This window comes from Mustela lutreola, chromosome 18 (assembly GCF_030435805.1).
Source record: "Mustela lutreola isolate mMusLut2 chromosome 18, mMusLut2.pri, whole genome shotgun sequence".
Taxonomy (NCBI): domain Eukaryota; kingdom Metazoa; phylum Chordata; class Mammalia; order Carnivora; family Mustelidae; genus Mustela; species Mustela lutreola.
In genome coordinates this window covers 39510091-39530871 of record NC_081307.1, presented here as the reverse complement: position 1 = coordinate 39530871, position 20781 = coordinate 39510091, and the positions used below count along the sequence as shown (strand labels likewise).

Here is a 20781-nt window from a genome sequence, read left to right as displayed (position 1 = left end):
TGAGCAAACAAGACACAATTCTCCCACTCATGGTGCTTACATTGTATGAAGGGAACAATAAAATTCTTTAAATGTATATGATTTCTGGTCACCATAGGTGATTTGAAGCAAAATGAAGATGTTCAAAGGATTACAGAATAATGGATGAGGGAGGAAACAGAAAGTATAACTCAGCCCTAAAGGAAATCTGAAATCAGCCCCTGCTCCAGAGACACCAGCCCAGTGTGGTTGGAGCTCGTGGGTGGAGGGGAAGTGAGATCAACCAGTTGATATCACAATGGCATCAAGATTTTCAATAGACGGGTATCATCACATCTGCTTTCTTAGGCAGATAGCAAAAGAAACAAAAGCAGGTGTTGGGTAACAGGTTCGGTGCTGCGCTCTGTTAACCGGATAGGCTATCAGATAAAGAAGGCGACCCTTACGCTAATGATTCCAGAAGAACAAAAGTGTTCCTGCATGTAACACAAGCTAAAGAACGCACCAGAGAACATGTTTACTTAAGGATAGACCTTGGAGTTCAAGTTGATGGCCTTTGCTTGAACAGATCTAGAAGTGGATTTGCTTGAATTTAATACTTGGGATGCTTTGAACAAAGTTTTATGTTTTCCCCATTTAAAAAAGGCAATTCACATCAATTCACATGCATGTGGCATGGCCTCCCAGCTGGTTAGGGGGCTGGGCACTCCACATTTCTGGCAACGGACATGGCGCTGAGTTCAGGAGTCAGGAAGCTAGACTTGGTGTTGAGCCTCCTGGCCTTCGTCTGGCCACCATGAGCAATTAGTCTTTCCAAGTCTCATTTATACATCCTCAGCGACCTCTTCCTACCTCCAAGGACATCTGAGGGACTTAAGTAATTCACATACAGAACACCGCATACAGGGCTCAAAATATTAGCTGTTACTATGATTGTTAGTAAGCCTTAGACTTCTCGAAGTTCGTTCTGCCTCCATGATGCTAAAATTCATAATGTCCTCTTACAAGATCAAATCTGGCAAGTGGGATGACGCCGTTCTCTACATTAACGGAGTCTGAGAACTCCTGACTACAGAGTGCTCAGACATAAAATGTCTGTCGTTTGACCCACGATGTGGATGTAGATGACAACAGATCTGCCCCTCATGCTGAGAGCCAAGAGAATACTGTTTCCACCAATGATGCTGATGTCCCCGTGTCCAGATGCGAGGACCCTGCTGGCCTGGAACACAACCTGCTATCCGTCCGACACACCTATCATTAGGTGCTCTGCATCAACTATGACCAGCAACCAGGCAGCACGGTGTCTGGTATCAGCACGTAGGAATTATCAAATTTTGCTATCAACTAAATGTCTGAGATGATGACTCAGAGATCTCAGAGATGACTCAAAGATGACCCTGAGATTCTGATTTTTAAATAATACTAGAATTTGCTATCATCTGAAAGATCGAAGCCCCTAGAGACAGGGAAAAAAAAAAAAAGTTGGTCAAAATATCTCTTCCAAATTATCAGTCTAGAAATGGGATTTGATAATTAGGGCCTAAAGAAAAGCCCCAGCTGTGATGGTACCCTCCCTGCCCATCTAGGACTGTCCATTCAGCGGGAAGAGCCGTTTAACAGTCTACTGGGGGCTCCGTAATGTTCCTGTTGACACGCTTTTCTTTTTCTTTGACAGTGACCTTTAAAAGTACTAAATAACATTATTTCTTTATCAATTATCATAGTAATTAATTCTTCTGGATTTTATGAACTGTTTATTTTTGAATGACAAAGAACTGATCTAAAGCATTTATAGTAAGTACATTTGACATTGCATATTTACCATTCATCTCTAATACATTTTATTTTTATTAGATATATTATGCCTGTAAATGTTTACATAATAAATGAGTAATTCGATCCACGATGTGCTCTTTTGATGTACTGAGCATTTTTGTTTTCAGTGGCCTATCGGTATTAGACGACGGGGAGCAAATAGTGAGACTGACCAGGCAGCCTGGTCAGGCGAATTTGAGGCATGTTCATGTGGTCTTTCTGGAGAGAATGAAATGTTTGCATAATGCGATATCACTTTGGACTAGATACTGGAAAAGAGAGGGGTGTAACCAGATTAACATGGAAAACTGGGAGGTAAATTTCTGAGAAAGATCACGAGAAAGAGTAAGATGCGTGCTGTGGTCTTATGAGTTATCTGACAAGTTCTGATCCACAAAAGGCAATCGTGTTCAATTCAATACAAGCCTCTTGAACCATGAAACCGTGGCTGCTCTCCAACACTCACCTGAGGTGTGGTGCAGACCTAACGCAGACCTGGCTGATTATTCCTCTTGTACTGTCTTTGCCCATGTCATGACCCTAGCACAGAGCAGCAGAAGCCCAGATACACGAACACATGTTTTAGTCATAACTAACTTCCCTTGGGTTCCTTTGCCTAACTAAATGTCTTGGCTTTGTGTCCCTTAACGAATGCTATCCATACAACTTTCTGACATATTGGGACCTCAGTGGCTTTGGCTCTCACTTCTGAATGTTCTCCTCAGCATTCTAGAGGATGTCCTGTCTTCTTCCAGCACCACACACAGGTAGACCTGTTAGGTGCCTGCATGTCATAAAAGACCAAGTAGCACACAGCAGCATGTGTTTTCCAAATACTTTGCATGTCTTCAACCTAAATTTCTCCCACTCCATGAAGGGTTCTTGCACTCAAGCCAAAGGCGGCTCAACATCCATGATCTCTCATGCTCCCGAGCTTTTTTCCGTTCTGGTCCCTCCCACTCCCATCGAAGACACCACCTTTTCTGTCATGGCACCCCCTTCACTAAAGCCACTTCCACTTACCATGGCCCAGATTTTGCTTCCTGTTCCAGAAATGACAGGTAGCTTTTTTGTAGAGGTTTCAGAGGGAATCCAGTCAGGACTGATTTTAGTTGTGAACCTGTCTCCCTACCCCATGGCACTGAAAATTTTTCCAGAGTGATGACTAATCCATATCTTTCTTTGTATTTGCTAGTACGAAAAATAGTGTCTGAAATAAAGTGGATGGTTGGTACTGTTTTGTTCTTTAAAGGAACTTCTGAAATGTCTGACCAGGCTTACGTACAGTTTCCAGCTATAACACAAGCTGCTGATTTTTTTTTTTTTTCCCCTAGCAAAGAGTTACTAGCCTTTGCCCAATTTTTCAGTCTGTGACTAATATTTTTGAGCACAGTACATCAACTGTTCTAACTGTACGGTCTAAGAAGAAAAAGAACTGACCAAGTCACCGGTCTTCTGAAGTTTGTAGCTTAGGATAGTTAGCAGAAAATAAACCAGTAATATAAGATATATCCGATAGTGATAAATGCACTGAAGACAGAGAAAGCAGGGTAAGAGGGAATGCAGAGGGGAAGGGTTCTCTGTTTCAGGTGAAACACCCAGGGATGGTCTCTGAAATTCACATTTGAGCCCAGAGGAGAAGGGAGGGCACGCCCATGAGCATAAGAAAGCAGAATGCGGTATACAGAGTGAGTGATCTAAGACAAGGGATGAATGAGGGATCCATGTGGCAGGGCGGACCAACAGCTAGAAACAAAGTGTGATTAGAGTCTGGTGATAAAGGAGGAGATAAGCAAAACAGGAAAACAATGAGGGGGTCAAGGACCAGGCAACACAAACTTCTAGACCTTGACTAGGTCACCGTTCTTTCATTGCACTGTATTATGAAGATGCTGTAAGAGCTAGAGAAACCACACAGGACAAGTAATCGTTTCTCAGTCTATTGTAAAATTGCCAAGAACGCTAATCCCAAATGATCATGAAGATTTTAACCTCTATCAACCCATGTGTATATACTTGGTGGGCAACATGGGTTACAGGAAAGGAAGCTGCCCAGAGAATTCAGGTTCAAGTTGCAGATCTTTCATTCCATATTCATGGGAACTTGGATCCCTTATTCTCTTTGATACTCTTCCAAAATTATTTGTGGAGCACATCCTGTGTGCCAAGGTAACAGGACCAGGAATAATTAATGACCTTCAAGAGGTCTCTAATCTAGTACTTTGGGCAGACTGATGGGGGAGCATCACAGCACTCTTGGTGAGACGTCTGTCATTGTGAAGACATTCTGAAGTTAGAGCTATGAATCAAATCTCTTTAAAGTAAAAATAAGCCGCCAGAAGGAAACTGTACTCTGAACTTTTACATGTTTTGTGGTCAGCCCTGCATGTTTACCTTATGGGTCATGCAAAAGAAAGGTCGTGTTGAAGCCAGATCAGTGATGATCACATTGCTGGGTCCGGAGACTGGGTCTGGAGCAACTCGGCCAAGAGCAGAACCCAGGGGACCTGCCGGAACTCAGGGACAGCCAGACTCAGTGACCACCACGCTCCCTTCAGCCATAATGAGATGCTCCTCAGGACACATTCTACTTTGCAACGTTAATGTCTACCATCTAACCCAACACTCAGCATTACTGGCCCCTGGTTTCAAAATGGAACAAATCCGAAAGAAAAGAAAAAGCCCTTACCTTTCAAACTTCGGGCAAAGCTGCCCCTCACAGCACTACCTATACATTATCACCATAGAAGGCAGGATCTGAGAATTATAATGATGCTCTGAACTATTTTTTCTTGTAACTAGGAAAGCTGGCTTTCCTAGCTAAGCTTTGAGCTTGACACATGAACTACTGCATCTTAAAGGAAGGAAGCATTCTTAATTCTAGCAAAGTTTTGAATGGGCCCCTCTTTTGCTTTGGCCTCTGCATTCTGATTGCCTACAGTCAGTGGTTCCCAGACTTGCCTACAGGTCAGCGTCACAGAGACCCCTCCCAGTCACAAGTCCTAGTGTTTCCCAGGGAGGCCTTTAGCTGCCCTGTGAATGTCCCGCCTGGGGAAGCAGAGCAGCTGCCCAGCAGGACAGGAGGCGTTTCCTACTGGGGGGGAAAGGACGAGAGGCTGTGGTTTTCAGGAGGAAATACAGGATTCCACTGAGCAGCAGCACCTCGTGGGCGGACCATTTCAGGGAACAGCAGGGAGGGGACAGTAGGCAGCCAGGATCTCCCCCTTCCTCTCTAGCAGCACGCCTGTTCCTGCCTAGCGCACGTCAGCACCAGAAGGCAGATACGGAAAGTCCAAAAAGGAAAAAAAGAAAAAAAAGACTGCGTTAGACTAACCTCTGCTAATACATATTTCATAAATAAGCACAGAGCATGTGTGCTGTCAAAGGGGAAACTGGAGTCCTTTCCTGATAATGGTCCTTAGTCTGGACTAAAGCAAAGATTTATGCATAAAGAGAAACACCAAAGTGCATGTATTATATTTGTCTATTTAAAAAAATCACATGGAACTGATCCAACGTGTGCAACAAATCTACCCATAAATCATACCCATACACAAAAACTGCTAGGTCATCTTGCAAGCCAAAATATTCTCTTTTTTATAGGTCGGAATAAAAGTGCCGCTAAGTATTGTGAATTTCTTTTCATTAGGATTGCCTTTGGCTGCTAGGAACAAAGAGGGCCAATGAGCACTGACTGAAATCAATGAGGTATTTCATGTTCCTCATGTACCCAGAGGTTGGAAGTGCAGAGACGCAGACGGGCTGACCCCACACACTCCCTTGCCACCTGCCACCCCCGGACATGCTGGCTGACGTTTTTAGGGTACAAAGTGGCTGCTGGGTCTCAAGGCAGAAGGAAGTGGAGAGTCAAGGTTTCCCACAAGGGCAGGTTTTCTCTTTTAAAGACAAAAACCAAACCAAAACAAGAAAAACAAACAAACAAACCAAAACCAAGGTCATATCTAATGATTTCTACTCATTCCTCTGTGTCTGGCAGGTCACCTGTCCATTCTTACCTGAAAGAGCCAGGAAATGTGATAGGAGACTCCACCGTGAAGAAAACAAGGGAAAATAGTTTCATTTCTCTTAATAAACGGTACTTGCTTAAATAAGCCACAACATCTTCCACAAAATGTTAGCAAAACTAAAAACTGAATTACGTAGGTAATTCTTACCAAAATTATCATCTCAATGGGAAAAAAAAAATCACTTCGCAAACATCAAGCAGACATTAATATGTTTGGCACTTTTTACCAGGACAGTGTTTAAATATTTTGTTAGCTTGTGTTTAGTTTTCAGGAAAAATAAATAGAAATACATTTTAAAAATTATTTGGGGAATACTTGGGGAGATAATAATTAAGGCAAATAAAAGTAAAAGTAAAACCACATGATAGTTGACTTTCTTTGCTTGACTTATTTCACTCAGCATCATCTCTTCCAGTTCCGTCCATGTTGCTACAAAAGTTGGGTATTCGTCCTTTCTGATGGCTGAGAAATATTCCATTCTGTATATGGACCACATCTTCTTTATCCATTCATCTGTTGAAGGGCATCTCAGCTCCTTCCACAGTTTGGCTGTTGTGGACATCGCTGCTATGAACATTGGGGTGTAGGGGCCCCTTCTTTTCACTCCATCTATATCTTTGGGGTAAATACCCAGGAGGGCAATTGCAAGGTCATAGGGACGCTCTATTTTTAACTTTCTGAGGAATCTCCACACTGTTTTCCAAAGTGGCTACACCAACTTGCACTCCCACCAACAGTGTAAGAGGGTTCCCCTTTCTCTACAACCTCTCCAACATTTGTTATTTCTTGCCTTGCCCATTTTGGAGCGCTGGGTCTTATATGCAAACAACGAATCATGGAACACTACTTTAAATACTAATGATGTACTGTGCGGCGACTAACATTACGATAAAAAAAAATAAGAGTGGCCTCTAAAAGAAAGTAAATGTGAGTATGTCTAAAATGAAAAATTAGGTAAAAGAAAAATAAGAAAATGCAATAGGATATAATGAATCAAAATCATTTGGGTTCTTCATGATTTTTTCTTCATTTTGCCATAGAAATCAAGGAGATCCATGGCTTTTGTTGGAGTAGGTGGCAATTTACAGGTACATTTTAACTGGCTAACTTCCATTTGATCTGTAATTCCATGGGCTTGAAAGCACATTTGGATGGCTGGCCATAAAGAAGAGAAAGGGGTGCATATTCAAGGGGGAAAAAGCAATTTTAATTTTAGAAACTAGGGAATAGGCTTAATAAATTACTTGCCCTGTTACCAACTTTCTCCTAAGGAGATTAGCTGTACCAACGAAAGGCACCATTTTTCATAGCATTCCACACGCTTAGAGCTGGCAGCCCTAGAATATAAACTCACTAATTCTTCCAAGTGTGTTTCCCAGCCAGTTTTTCTCCGAGATAGGAAGTCACCCTTGTTAGAGATAAATGCCCTATATCTGCTTTACTAAGATAGATACGGGATGGTTACCTTCTGCACTAAATACGGCCAAATATTACTTCCTACAGAATACCAAAGATGAACACTCGATCTTTATTACATCTACTGAGATAAATAACTCGGGCTTAGCTTACAAAGATTATTTTGTGATTGAAATGGGCATTTGGCTATGAATAATTTAAACATTTCCCAGGCCAATTTTTTTTTTAACTTTGCTCTACAATTAGGCACAACATTTGGACACTTGATTATCCAATCATCCATGCATGAGAGCAGACCCAAAACTGCTTCTCCTAAGAATCTTGGCATGGCCCACGGGTATCTCATTAGGTCAGCTCTTCAGAGTTGGCATATCATCCGCCCAGGCATGTGTTCTTGTTAGACGTTTCATCTTATAAGCTAATGTCATTTTATCCAAGCATATGGCTCTGGCCTGAGTTGGCCACACAGGATATCTGAATAGCAAGTAATTAGATGGGAACACAATATCGAATTAAATGCTTATCAATTTATTCAGAGTCATTATAGAATGCATTATAACCCCGACCTCTACCCCCTTCCCCAATAATTCATGTTGAAGTCCTAATCCTGACTGTGACTGTATTTGGAGGCTGGGTTTGGATGGAAAGAAGGAAGGTGAAATGAGGTCATCGCGGTAGGCTTTCATTCAACAGGACTGCTGTCCTTCTAAGAAGAGGAGGGGACACACATTAGCCATGGGAAGATACAGGCAGAAGACTGCTATCTGCAAGCCAGGGAGAGAGGTCTCCGGAGAAATCAAACCTGCCGGCACTTTGGCCTTGGACTTGTAGCCTCCAGGACTCTCAGGAAATAAATGTAAGCTCCTTGACGAACGGCACTCTGTCGCGGCAGCCCAGGCAAGCTAAAAAAAGGGCACGAATAAAAGAGACAATATTTATAGATTTGTGATGCCCATGATGTCAACTGATTGTAGAAGTCATGAGCCTTTCACTTGGTTGGGATCAGGTTGCTTTTATGGTCTCTGCAAAGTTTTTCCAGCTGACTTTTGTCTTCGGAATTATGCCACCAGCAGATCCTGAGAATTTTCAAAAGGGAGAAGCTACAACTGTAGCTTCCTTCCTGTTCATAAATATTTCCTAAAAATACTCCTGAGAGTATTGTTTATATTTCAGTGAAAAATTATTTTTATGAAGCCCAAAAGGAAAAGTATTCTCTAATTTTGGTAGTATACAATTCTTAGTCCATCAACTTTCTGACTATATGAGGACAAGAATGGAAGGATAGAAGACAGGGGGTCTTCTTGGGTTCGGTATTGTTGGAGTTGAATGGGAAGGAGGAGTAGTGAGCACACAAGGAGATGACAGTGGAGCTTCTGGAAACTTCTGGTGATAACAAGTCCTTCCTCAGGACATGGGAGAGGGGCCAATGCGCTCGTTGTCAGGCAAGTTGTTGTAGCTAATGCTTCCTGCTGCTCTGTGTAGGACCCAGACTTGACCCTTTCCTTCCCTAGCTTTTGAGACAGGGAAAGTTTCCTGGACCAGCAGTTTGGCACAGGAGGGTATTGGAAGAGGTATGGATCAGGCTGGGTGAAAATGACCTGTGTTTTGGTCTGTTGTCTACAACTCACCAACGTTCAGCCCGAGGGCCAAGAACCATCAGTCCCAGGAAAGCTGAGGTGGATGGTTTACAGTGTTACTGCCCACCATGCTCTAGTCCATCTTGACAGCAGAGATGAGCGCTGTGTCCCCATGGAGCCTATTGGAGAGGGGTCTGTCACAGAGTCAGGAGGTCCATGGCCACAGGAGGCTGCCACGCTTGCTGATCAGCATCACAAAACATCGTGCTGATGAGGATGGCACACGTGTGTGTTTTCTCCTTCTAAATTCTCTGGTTCTTCAACCTATCCTGTCACTTAGGGAGTCTCCTGAGGTCCACCCAGCTGTCCTGCCTGCCCTGGACAGCGGTCGTCAGCCTGCCCTTGTGTGTGCCATCTCCTCTGGAGAGAAAAGCAGAGATCTGCCCCCCATCCCCGGCCCTGTGCTTCCTACTGCCTGCGTGTCCCCACTGTCAGCGCACCCCATCCTTCCAGGGACTACTGAGGCCGGGCCCTCCGAGACGGACACTCCAAATGCTCCCTCACACTTCCTCAGCTTCTTGCTCAGTCAGGGTCATAGAGGAACAGTGAGCAGAGAGATACTAATTTCCGTCGGTAATTACAATTGTGCCCTCTTTTCATGCATTCTGAAGAATTCACTTCAGGGTTTAAGAAATTCCGGTAAAACCTGTATTATTAAAATTCTGCTATTGCTTTTATCAAGAGCAGCATGTGCTGAAAACATTTATAATAGAGGCATTCTAAACATTCAATTTATTTACTACAACTATCTCTGATGCGATGGACATGTTTCCTTCCGCGTGATTCCAGATGACTTTATGGTTCTCAAAGATCCGGAAGTACAGTGTAAGGGATCAGCAAGAGTTCTTTAGCTTTGAAATAAGGAAGGTCCACAACCACGTGTAAGTACACTATCTTCACGGGTGAAGCTAATTTTTATTTCAGTTGTAGCAGAAGCCAGCTTTAAAACACTAAGTACATTATTTAATCTCATTGAGAAACAAAGGTGATAGGATTGGATAATCGTTCATGTTCCTTCTGCTTTTATATTTTTGTAACATTCTGAAGTCTTAAATTTAGAATCTGGCAAAAAATATGAACCATAGATCTTGGCTTTCCCATGATTGATAAATTTTACTAAAAACATTGTTCTAGGACCACCTTGAAGAACGTACACTGACCCTTATGGGTAACGTGAGCCCACCTCCCAGGCCCCGAAGACCCCACACAAAGTCGTGTCTGCGATGTCAGCTGCATTCCCACGCATGCCAAGGATCATCGCCCATTGACTGTCCGTGCCCACCATCACCGCTGCCCACTCTGGCTCTTCACTCCACGTTCCATGCTGCAGCCAAAATAACGTTTCTACCCCTCAGAGCTGGTGGTGGCCACCTTTGTTTGAAATGCCTCTGGCCATCTCCATCGTTAATCCGAACTCTTCTTGTTTCTGTAGGAAGCCAGGCATGACCCGAACACTGCTGACACCTCTGGGTCATCTTTCCTCAGGCCCCTCCTTGCAATCCACCGTCCAGGCTACACGTTCTTTCTGTAACTGATGTCACTCTTCCCTCAGCCTTCCTCACCTGCTGCAAACATGGTGCCACCTGCCTTTCCTGTCTCCAGTTCCATTCACCGGTGACAGTCCCCTTTCAATGGCACTTACGCCGGGATGGCCTGCACCCAGGCTCGGCCTGCATCGCTCTTCCCCACTGTACCACTGTGACGCTGCATTTCATTTCTCTTCCGTGCTCTCCTGTAAGCTCTGGGAGGCCTATCGTAGGGACCAGTAAAACTCCAGTAGTGATCCAAATGGCCAATGCACAGTAGATGCTCTTCAGAATTATTTAGTTTATTTAACTTCATTTTTGTTTAATTGAAGATTTTATTTTGAAGTAATCTCTACACCCAGCAAGGAACTCAGACTTACAACCCTGGGATTGAGAGTGACCCACTCTACTGACAGAGCCAGCCGGGGGACCCTCTTCAAAATTATTTTTAATGAATGCCCCAGAAGTTGGTATTTACACAAGGTTTTGGGATCTGTACTTGCTCCTCTCCACATTTCGAATGCTCTTGCGCACTCATGAAACACTTTCCAGCTACTGACTGACCTAGGATCCAGGATGGGGTGGGTAGGTTTAGAAAAAGTGTATCTTTCATTACGCGGGAAGACAAAATAATTTTGTAATGAAAACAATAATGAGATATTTTATGAATATGTTTATAAGAGTGTTAGTAACCCCTGGAGAATTTTATGACATGTAATCACTGTTAGCCCTTGTCCTGAAGAAATACTCAAGTAATAGATCGAAAATAAAAATACTGTTGTTTTTCTTTTTCTTTTTTTTTTACTTATAAAATGCATCTATTTTATTTGGAAACGTATCACCATTTCTTCATGATAATCGTGTAGATAAAATACTACACTGCCAAGTAAGAATTTGGGTTGAATGCAGGAAGTCTAGATAGTCACAGTGACCAGCCAGCACCGAGGGCTCCTCACCCTCCCGAGCCCTTTGAAAACGAAGTGCTCTTCAGGTGTGCTGCAGACGTCAGCACCTTTGAAGCATGTAAACGCGTCACTCACACAAGATGCACTACAGGGAGGGCAGGAGCAGGAAAGCACCTCTGCAGGACTAGGGCACGCGGTGGGAACCAGGACGGGTTTCTAAACATGCACGTGCGGATGCGTTTGCTGGATGCCCGAACTCCAACAGGGGCTGGAAAGAAGGCAGGAAAGACCAAGTACAATTACCCTAACACAGTCCGCACGCCGGCGTGCCTTGTTTTACACAATCCCCTGCGGGTTGTCACGAGGGATATACTGGAGAACACCCAGAGAAGCCACCATTTCTTCAAAATCTGTGGCCTTCTTATCTGATGACGCCCTTGCTGTGGTTCGTGGCAGGCTCGAGCCAGGCAGGGCCGCGCAGCCATGGCGAGTAATGCAGAACATGCCTCCCTGACTGTTCTCTTCCTTCTGTAAACCGTCTCCGCAGCGAGATGAAATCTTCTCTCCCAGAAGCACACAGGGAGGTTCTTCACACAAAAGTGCTCAAACATACATCTGAATCCCCAAATTATGTTGACCCGTAGCCACTCATGCAAAAAGCAGTTTCTTAAAAGTTCAGTCGATAACTTGTGGATTCTGTAAGCTAACGCCCCTGCCTTCTGGTGCCTGTGATGCTGCAGGGTTAGTCTTTAACAACAGACCGTGTCCCGCTCCCCTCGATACGCATTTTCTCACCAAGTCTGCTTGGGCCGAGGTCAGGCAACTTCTGTCGGACCCAGGAAATGAACGAGACTGCTGAGGTCTCACTCACTACAGAATAATTTACTTGGATTTTTAAAATTATTCTCTACGGATTAGGAGTGATATGATCAGGATGGTGACATAAGTCATTCCCAATCTGTCTCTTTGACAAGAAGACCCACCAGCAACTACCTGTAGTAAGACACCACTGGGGATCCCTGAACACAAACCTGGGGCTCAAGCACTTGGACCACCCCCACACAAAGAAGAATTGCATTTTTTTTTTTTTTACAAAAATGGGGGGGGAAATCCCCAAATGTGTATGTAACCACAACAGAATCCAAAGAGCCACAGCAATCTTGAGAAAGAACAATGCTGGAGGCATCACATTTCTTGGTTCCGAACTATACTACAAATCTCCAGTGACCAAAGCAGCGTGGAGCTGGCACAGAAGCAGACACAGAAGCAGACAGCAGGGCCGGGATACAGAGAGCCCAGAAGTCAGCCCACATCTCCATGGTCATCTGATATTTCACATGGGGACCAAGACCACTGAATGAGGAGAGGACAGTCTCTTCAGCACAAGGTACTGTGAAACTGGGGATCTACATGCACAAGAACAGGACTGGACTCCTCTCTTACAGCACGCACAAAATCTAACTCAAGATGGATGAAAGACTTTTTTCCAAAATTAATTTGTTTTAAATACTTTAATTTATTTAGTTGAGAGAGTAAGTATGAGAAAAAGAACATGTGAGAGGGGAAAGAGGGAAGGGAGAAGCAGACTCTGTGAGCAGAGAGCCCCGTGTGGGACTCGATCCCAGGACCCTGGCATCACGACCTGAGCTGAAGGCAGAGGCGTTAACCCACTGAGCCACCCAGAGGCCCGAACCATGGATGGAAGTCTTAAACATAAGACCAGAAACCATGAAATGCCTAGAACAAAACATAAGGGAAGGGGCACCGGGGTGGCTCAGTGGGTTGAGGCCTCTGCCTTCGGCTCCGGTCATGATCCCGGGGTCCTGGGATCGAGCCCCGCATCGGGCTGTCTGCTCAGCAGGGAGCCTGCTTCCTTCTCTCTCACACTGCCTGCCTCTCAGCCTGCTTGTGATTTCTGTCTGTCAGATAAATGAATAGAGTCTTTGAAAAAAAAAAAAAAAAAAAAAAAAAAAAAAAAAAAAAAAAAAACATAAGGGAAAAAATCTCCTTGACATTGGTCTTGGCAATGACTTTTTGGATGTGACACCAAAGCATAAGCAACAAAAGCAAGAATCAAGTGGGACTACATTTGTCCAGCAAAAGAAATGATCAGCAATTTGAAAATGCAACCTACGAAAGGAACAAATATTTACAAACGTGTATCTGGTAAGAAGGTTAATACCCACACTATATAAGGACTGATACAGCCTAAGACCAAAACAGTAGTAAGTAAATATGTAGTAAGCCAATTGAAAAATGGCCAAATCACCTGAAGAGACATTTTTTTCAAAGAAGACATACAGATGGCCAACAGGTACATCGAAAAGTGAAGGTGCTGGGCATCACTCATCGTCAGAAAAATGCAAATGAGAACCACGAGGCGACACCACCTTCCCCCGTCAGAATGGTGTCATCAAATAGACAAGAAACGACAGGTGCTGGCGAGGATGCGGAGAAAGGGGAGCCTCCTGCACTGCTGGTGGGAATGTGAGCTGGGGCAGCCACTCCGGAAAACAGCATGGAGGTTCCTCAAAAAGTTAACAATAGAGCTGCTCTAGGATATTTATCGGAAGGGAATGAAATCACTGTGGGAGACGTATTTGCACCCGCAGGATCACTGCAGCACCGTTTCCAACAGCCGCGGCAGGGAGCCATCGTGATCGTGCACACGCGAATGCATGATGCAAGGCATGTCCATACACGGTGGACTATTATGCAGCAATGAGAAAGGACGAGCTCCTGCTATTTGCCCTAACGTGGATCAACGTGAGGGCATTCTGCTTAGTGAAGTCAGTCAAATGGAGAGAGAGACCATATAATTTCACTTGTAAGTGGAATCTCATACAATAGACCTCGCAGAAACACGGCAAATCGGTGGTTGCCAGGGGCGGGGGTCGGGACAAGGAGTGAGGTGGTCAGAGGATACAGACCTCTAGCTACAAGGTGAACCAGTCCTGGGAATGTGGTATAGGACACGGTGTCTTCTTCACACTTACTATACACTGGGATGTGGCTCGGAGAGCAGCGGGTCTGAACATTTCTCGTCACGCACAGACAGTAGCTGTCTGAGGGAGAGGCTGACGTGATTCTGGCCGTCACCTCTCAACATACACACGGATTGAATCATACAGCACACCTTAAACTTACACAACATCATATGCCAATTTTATCTCAACAAAACTGGAAAATATGCTAGGATTATACAGTTTATGTGGTTGCCGCAGATGAAAATCTCCTTTAAATTCTCCAAGGTTTCTCACGAGATTGTAATTCCTTAAATTCTTCAGAAACCACTCTGTTCCAGTTATTCAGGTAACCTTTCCTTAAAAGTGTTAGAAACGCTTGATTTTAGAAAACTATGGCTTTTTTTCTCTGATAACCTCAGAACAACCTATTTATGGACTGAGAGAGGTATTAAGACAGTTGCTTCTGGATTGACTCCTGTGGTAAAAAGCAAGCCCCCACAGCTTGTGTGTCTACACTTTTATCATCTGCTGCTTGGCTGCCACCTGTATCCTGAATTTAGGGTTTAAAAAAAAAAAAAAATCAAAGACTAGAGTAGATAAGAGATAATCAGTGGCTTCTACATCACTACTGATGGGGTTGGTGCTAATAACCAGATGAAAATGTGCCCAAGATCCCCCAATGCCTCCATCCTCTGGAGAGGGCAGGGGTGAGGAACCTGGCCACTGCGCACCTGCCCTTCCATTCTCATAGTTCCCGGGGCCTTTGACCCAGAAATATCTAAAATAAGTGATGTCCTTGCATCATCCTTAGAGAACAAGACTGCCACCAACGGATGGCAATCCACTCGCGCTGCCCTTCACACATAATATGTGAGCATTTCCACACGGTGGACACTGCTACGCCCCCGGTGTACAGAACGCTGTGCGGACAGAGCACAGGCGGGCACTTGGAAACTCCCATGGCCATTTCCTTTCTGACACAAAGAATAACATGACCCTGGAAATTAGCAGATTGCTATTACAGTGGCCGGTGCTTGTTAAAATTACGTGCAATCATGCTTAATTATGGTGTTCAGGGGAAATTCTGTTGTGGGTAAAACACTGTATTTGCTTTTCACACCAATGTGCTTTGTTTGACTAAAATAAAAACGAGATGCTTTTAAAGGTACTGTCAGCAGCTAAGATGCATTGGGAATGAATGAGGCTGTTTGGCTTTTCTTTCCCCTCTGTGGCCCCTCCTGTGAACTTTCGGATCCAAGAAATCCAGGGGGCACGGACCGCAGAAGGGGCTTCAGCTCTCCTCTGTCATCTCACAGAGACGATGGGAGGATTCACATCCAAACTCAAGGTCAGGTCTGTGCAAATGATTTACAAGTGCTGTTGGAGATGAGAACTGTGCTTGTGTTGCTGCTCGGGAGACTGAGCCTTCAGGGAGCACTGATCTGAAAATGTCCATTTTAATCCCAAAATACTGACTGGCTCCAACAGGAGGCCACCCTGACTTGGCCAAAGTTCCCAATCTCCCTGCTGATTAGTAACCTGATTAGGGACTTAAAGGACTGATTCTAAGCTGAAGATGTTGAGCCAACCCTGCTCCACATCTACGTGAAGAGGCTTGGCCTGGCGTGGTCTCCGGCATGAGCCTTCTTCCCACGAGCCCGGTGCTCTGTGTCTGAGCCTAAGGAGCCTGCATCAGTCTCACCATCATCCACAGAAAACGTCCAAATTGGTGATCAGGTTCATGGGATTGCACACATGCACACGTCAAAGTACGTTAGGAAACTGGAAGGAAAAACGAGACACTTTCAAGTCTATAGTCCCCTCTTTCCCACTGATACAGCACGTTTTCAGGACGCATTCAGAAGCACGGAAAGCAATGGAAAGGGCCTGCAGGAAGGAGAAGCATCTCAGAGCAAATGAAATGTATGTACCATGTCGTCTCATTTTCCAGAATGAATAGGTCAAAATTCAGTTATAAAAATAACTTTAGGGGCACATGGGTGGCTCAGTGGGTTAAAGCCTCTGCCTTTGACTCCGGTCATGATCTCAGGGTCCTGGGATCCAGCCCCATATTGGACTCTCTGCTCAGCAGGGAGCCTGCTTCCCCCCCACTCTGCCTGTCTCTCTACCTGCTTGTGATCTCTGTCAAATGAATAAATAAAATTTTTAAAAAAGAATAAAATATTCATACCATTCTAGAATTTCTATTTTCAAGCAGTAAAAACACACATAATTTATGTGTTTAAATAAATATATACTTATTTATATACATAGACAAACACATGCATATATATTTGATTTTGATAAAAGATAGATATGTTTGAGTGTGAATGTTAGAAGGACAGTGTGCCAATAGCACTTGAAAACAGAAAACTGAGAATCTAAACCTGTGACAGCTTTACACACCAAAATTAAAACTAACTGATAAGTAAAATGCTTTCTGTGACTGAGAATAATTACTGATGCTCTGTTTCTCTCTGTCACCCATCTACATTAAAAAAGCTAATACTACATATTTATAGTCTTCTCTTGTGCTGTACATTATAAAAAAGACACTAAATATTGTGTGAGGTTTGACCATAGTGGTGGTCATTTTACTATAATAATTGAAAACAATCAAACTGTATTCAGCTATTTCTATGTTCATTTTCAGGGTTGAGAAATGAAAATTATATTTTAAGGTTTTTAATGGAGTTATTAGGAAATCTTTTTTTCTATTACACTGATAATGTAAGGTATTTGAAAGCTAACTCAAGAAGAAAATGCATCATTGTAAAAAGCTTGAGGTCTGGTCTGGTCTGGTCTGGTCTGACACCGAATCCTGTGACCGACCAGGAACTGTCCAGGGGCAGGAGGGTGGTGGATGTCAGAAGGGCTCTCCCAAGCCCCAGAGATCCTGAGGAAACCACACATATGGTGTGCAGGGATGAAACTGTTTTCAGAAGCTAGGCAGAATTAGTAGATAAAATCTCTAGTTACGAGTAAGCAGAGTAAAACAAAATCTTGTCCTCTTTTCCACCAAATACCCCTTTATCATTTCGTTCATACAAAATAATGAATGGAGGACAGTAATGGTTTCGGGTACTCCATTAAATAACAGTGCATTCAGCTGAAATATTTTGCTCTTTTGATCATGCCCTAAATACCCAAGAAAAGTGGTCAAAAATTTCTCAATTACAGAGTCTAAAATTCATAGACTGGCTTCTGTCATCTGTATGCTGCTGACTCTTCCTATGAATGCTTGAGGAATGCAACGTCTGCCGCTCTGGTCCTCATCACTGTTTCTTTCTGAAGGTCAGTTTCATTTATCTTAGGTATTGTTCCCTTTCTCCCTTGCAGAGATTCTGACTTCCTGCCAAGCTGGCCTCACGCCCTAGCTGTGTGGTGTTTTAGCTAATGTTCAATAAATCGTCTTGGGTTTGTTGACAGAACAGAAACAAATGCTCTTATGGGGTTAAACATGAAGGAGAAACAAGTGTTTTAGGTCTGGAGAAACTTTCCCAGAAATTGTCTTTCCATTTGCTTTTCAGAAAATACTCACTGGACAAAAGCTATTCAAAAGTATCAGGTGTACATCAGTAATTCTTACAACTGAGTGTGAACGTACCTAAGTACTCCATAGTGTATATGGACCACATCTTCTTTATCCATTTGTCCTTTGAAGGGGATCTTGGTTCTTTCCACAGTTTGGTGACCGTGGCCATTGCTGCTATGAACATTGGGGTACAGATGGCCCTTCTCTTCACTATATCTGTATCTTTGGGGTAAATACCCAGTAGTGAAATTACAGGGTCATAGGGAAACTCTGTTTTTAATTTCTTAAGACATCTCCACACTGTTTTCCAAAGTGGTTGCACCAACTTGCATTCCCACCAACAGTGGAAGAGGGCTCCTCTTTCTCCACATTCTCTCCAACACTTCTTGTTCACTGTCTTGTTAATTTTGGCCATTCTAACTGGTGTAAGGTGGTATCTCAATGTGGTTTTAATTTGAATCTCCCTGATGCCTAGTGATGATGAACATTTTTTCATGTGTGTTAGCCATTAGTATGTCTTCATTAGAGAAGTGTCTGTTCATATCTTCTGCCCATTTTTTGATGTGATTATCTGTTTTGTGTGTGTTGAGTTTGAGGAGTTCTTTATAGATCCTGGGTATCAGCCTTTTGTCTGTACTGTCATTTGTGAATATCTTCTCCCATTCCGTGGGTTGACTCTTTGTTTTCTTGACTGTTTCCTTTGCTGTGCAGCTTTTGATCTTGATGAAGTCCTGAAAGTTCATTTTCGCTTCTGTTTCCTTTCCCTTTGGAGACACATCTTGAAAGAAGTTGGTGTGGCCGATGTCGAAGAGGTTACCACCTAAGTTCTCCTCTAGTATTCTGATGGATTCCTGCCTCATGTTGAGATCTTTTATCCATTTTGAGTCTATCTTTGTATACGGTGTAAGAGAATTGTCGAGTTTCATTCTTCTACATATAGCTGTCTAATTTTCCCCGCACCATTTATTGAAGAGACTGTCTTTTTTCCACTGTATATTTTTTCCTGCTTTGCCAAAGATTATTTGACCATAAAGTTGAGGGTCCATATCTGGGCTTTCTATTCTGTTCCACTGGTCTATGTTTCTGTTTTTGTGCCAGTACCATGCTGTCTTGGTGATCACAGCTTTGTAGTAAAGCTTGAAATCAGGCAACATGATGCCCTTCAAAGTATAGGGTTAGAGGAAACATTCCCCAACTTCATAAAATCTATCCAAGAAAATCCCACAGAAATATCATCCTCAATGGGAAAAAGCTTGCGTCCTTCCCGTTGAGATCAGGAACACGACAAGGATGCCCACTCTCACCACTCTTGTTCAACATAGTATTAGAAGTCCTAGCAACAGCAATCAGACAACAAAGAGAAATAAAAGGTATTCAAATTGGCAATGAAGAAGTCAAACTCTCTCTCTTTGCAGATGACACGATTCTTTATATGGAAAACCCAAAAGACTCCACCCCCAAACTACTAGAACTCATACAGCAATTCAGTAATGTGGCAGGATACAAAATCATTGCACAGAAATCAGTTGCTTTCTTATACACTAACAATGAAAATACAGAAAGGGAAATTAGAGAATAAATTCCATTTACTATATCACCAAGAACCATAAGATACCTGGGAATAAACCTAACCAAAGAGGTAAAGGATCTGTACTTGAGGAACTACAGAACACTCATGACAGAAACTGAGGAAGATTCAAAAAGATGGAAAAGCATTCCATGCTCATGGATTGGAAGAATAAACTTTATTAAAATGTCTATGCTGCCCAGAGCAATCTACACTTTCAATTCCATTCCGATCAAAATTCCACCAGTATTTTTCAAAGAGCTGGTGCAAACAATCCTAAAATTTGTACGGAATCAGAAGAGACCCTGAATTGCTAAGGAAATGTCCAATGGTCTTTTAGAGCAAATATTTTACAACTCATCTCTTCTTAACATAGTTTGTTTTATGAATTCATTCTTCAACTGCCAATAGGGACGTGCACTTCTCAGTACAGGAAGTGGATTCGCATGGGAGGGAAAAGTGTAAACACATTGTAATTTAAATAAAGTTTACTATTTGTTTGATAAAGCCAGATGCCACCAAGTGTATTCTATTCATGAAAAATGCACTTTGCTGTGAAGACAAATTTGGGAAATGGTAACCCAAATTTGCCTTCCCTGGGAGCGTATCAATCAAAACCAATCACAAAGTTACACACCTAGTTTGTGTGCCCATTCACGTTTGCGTACAAATGTGCGTCCCTTAAGGACGGCATGAAGAGGGAGGGAAAGAAATCAAAAGGTTCTTCAGGGGTCCTTACTGTAGTTCACATAACGGTACCTATAAAACAATCAAGATGACCCCTAAAATATCACTGGGATATCATAACTTGGATGCATAATTTTCTTATTCACTGATTTAAAAAAAATGTGTATTCTTACACTATAAAATGGCATCTCTGCCATTCTTACCAGGATGGAATCATTCAGATTATTCAGAAATGGAATATATATAGAGAGAGAGATTTTAAAATGTCACCTTCCATTCAGATAACAGGAACATAAAAGAAGGTGCGAGCTGCCGTGAACCTGGGTGGAGCAACAGGGCCCTGTGGGACCCAGGGTGGGAACCGTCTAGGCCTAAACATCTCCTGCAGAAATGACGGAATCGGAAATCCACTGTACCAGTGGCAGGGGCATAGAGAGCTCCTGTTTCTCTGGTGTTCCTGGTGCTGTTCTGTGCCTTCTGCCCTCGATAAAAACATGACCAAAGCCTGGCTGGGCTCAGGTGTTCTCGCCCCACCCAAAGGACAGCACATGTACCCACAGTAGGACCACAGCGCATTCCTGTGTGTGCCTGGGATGATAAGGGCGGACCCCTGTGACCTGTCAAGGCTGCGCCAGCCAGAGGTGAGCCCTGCAGATGGGAGCGGCCCGAGGCAAACGCGGCCGAGGGATGATATCTGCACTGTGTTGGCCACCAGGA

General features: G+C 43.4%; 1 protein-coding gene across 2 annotated transcripts in view; it reads right to left on the bottom strand.

Annotated features, from left to right (window-relative positions):
* The window catches only part of CSMD1 (CUB and Sushi multiple domains 1), a 1947613-nt gene that overhangs the window by 382264 nt on the left and 1544568 nt on the right, over nucleotides 1–20781 (bottom strand). The window lies entirely within an intron of this gene.